Genomic DNA, 2,752 nt, shown 5'->3' on the forward strand with positions numbered 1-2,752 from the left:
TTTCAGGCTCAAACCCAGAGATGCAGGATGGCCCATGGTTAGGGTGCTACCCAGAGACTTGGGAGACCCAGCCTCAATTCTGCCACAGACTCCCTGGCTGACCTTGGGCAAATTGCTTAGTCTTTCTATGCCTCAGTTTCCCATACATAATATGGCAGCACCACCTTACTGCACATGGGTGTTGTGAGGATCAATGCATTGATGATTGTGAGGTGTTCAGATACTATCATGATTAGCACCTTTGCAGGATAATTATTTGCTTAAAAAAATCTCTAGACCAATAGGGGCCTAAAGTCAGGCTCCTAAATCTATGTTTAGGCACCTGCATAACAAGGGGCCTGATTCTGAAAAGTGAGGATCACCCACAAACCCCACTGAAAAACCATGCGGTTGCTCAGACCTTTGAAAATCAGGCTACATGTATGCAGGGTGCCTTCATGGGCACACAGAGGAACCAAGTGTTCGGCACCAGGTTGGAAAGGTTTGGCCTGAGGAAGAGATTCTCAAAGGCATAAATGGATGTTTTAGGCACCCAACTCCCATTGAAAGTCAAACTTTCCTTTGAGCACTTAAAGATCTCCACCTCAATGCCCATAGCTTGGCTCTAAAAGACACACGGAGAGTGGGATTTTCAAAAGACCCTAAGGGCAAAAAAAACCCCCAATAAACAATAATAATGCAGTTATGTGTCTCAGAGCCTGGGCCAACTGGGCTTGTGCTAAATCTATGCTGCTATTTTTAGCCCCTTTAAAACTTCAGCTGGAGCCTTGGACCTGTGATCCACCCCCTCACTGGGTTTCAGAGCCCAAGCAGGACTGGCTACACTGCTATTTTTAGCCCCATAGCATGAGCCTGAGTCAGTTGACTGGGCTCTGAGAGGAGCTGCTGCAGCAGGGAGAGAAGGGGTTACAGTGTAGACATACACTAAATGATTTAAGTAGCACAAAACCCATTGACTGAGACACTTAGGACAGTGAGGACACATTTTCAGGAGCCTAAATGTGGATTAGTGATCCTATGGGTGTGTTTAGCTCCCTTTGGTATGATTTTCAAAACCTTCTGAGTGCTCAGAACCTAGTGCTTTTAAAAAAACAGTAATTTATTTAAGAGCCTCACTTTAGGGTTTTGTTTTTTTGAAAATCTTGGCTGTAGCCCCTATGGATCAACACTGGGCTGGCACAGGCAAGGGGTGAGCTGGATGGCAAGAATTTTGTCTCAGAGAAAAAAAGAATGTAAGCAGGGGTAGGACAGACTAGCACTGGAAGTTAAAATGAGAACTCTTTATATGCTTTTTGGCCCAATTCTAAGTGCCTTCCAAGTGCTTTACAGCTATTAAGTGTGGTTTTCAAAATCTCTTAGGGCAATGCCAGCTGCTCCTGCTGCCGTCAATACAAAGTTCAGTGTCGACCTCAATGGCAGCAGGGTGAGGCCAAAGTGGAACGCTTTTGGAAAATCGCACCCTCGCATCGTTATTCTCTCTCCATCTTTAACAGATAGCATCGGTTTACTGACAAGGAAAGAGGCAAAGGGACTTGCCCACACAAACCAAAAAGTTACTTTCAGAGCCATGCTTGGAAAGTGCGAGTTTTCAGCTCCCAGCACCAAGCTCACACCAGTGACTGCGCCACTCTCAATGATAAAGCCGGATAGTGACATTATTTATAACTATTTACTGATGTGGCTTAGCTGAATATAGGGGCTACATTCGGATCTCGCTTGCACCAGTGCAAATCGGTAGCATTTGCACCAAAAAACCTGGAACGACTCCAGATCCACCCGGGTCCAGCTGACACTAGCATCCCTCGCAGTGCCAGGGAAGGCACCATATTTGATCCCAGTCCTATGGTTTCCCATAAAGCAGCTCCTGTAGAAAAGCATAGCAAGCTCCCCAAAAACCCTGCCCTCGGGCTGCAAGGGGAAGTTCACACTTCATGTTTCCGCTGCTCAGGAAGAATCAGTTGGTACTAAATGCCATAGTGCTTTGGGCAGCTGTCCTCTGGGAACCCGGACTGAGACTCTTCTGCCTCACCCACCCACGCACCTACACAACTCATGTCACAGAGGTACCTTTTGCTATGAAGTATACGCAGGGCAGCTCCATGGTTATCTTGGGAAGCTGGCTGCTGCCCATGTTCCCATAATGCTTGTTAATCCAGCCTGCTCGCATGATAGAAGTGCCCTGATGCCCGTAATGGGGTGTACTCCCAGCAGGATGATCTGCAAAGAGTTTACTGCACAACTGACATTCACACTAATAGGGGTCAAACAGCAAATACTCCATGCTGTAAATTAACTCCTAATAGTCCAGGATGGAACCCAGCACTTCCAGAATGCTCAGCCCCAATCCACTATTGATCTTCAGGTTCAGTCCTCCTTCTTGATCGCTCTGTGCCCATTTTGCACATCCAGAAGTAAGGAGGACATGGTCCCATAGACCACCATGAAGCTATGATGCCTTGAGACCTAGGACTACTTCCCCAAGTTTTACAGAAACAGGGAATGGCCGGGGAGGGGGGGCAGATGAACGAAGAGATGAAAGAGAAATGGCATGGGGGGGAAGAAACCAGAGGAAGGGAAAATTAGAAAGTGACAAGACTAGAGAGGAGGAGGGGAAGAAAGGAGTAAAGAAAAGAAAGAGGAAGAGAAGAGCATACTGGGGTTATTATAAAATGTTTAAGAACATAAGAACGGCCATACTGGGTCAGACAAATGGTCCATCTAGCCCAGTATCCTGTCTTCCAACAGTCATTGA

Source organism: Dermochelys coriacea, chromosome 22 (genome assembly GCF_009764565.3).
Source record: "Dermochelys coriacea isolate rDerCor1 chromosome 22, rDerCor1.pri.v4, whole genome shotgun sequence".
In the NCBI taxonomy this organism is placed as follows: Eukaryota; Metazoa; Chordata; order Testudines; family Dermochelyidae; genus Dermochelys; species Dermochelys coriacea.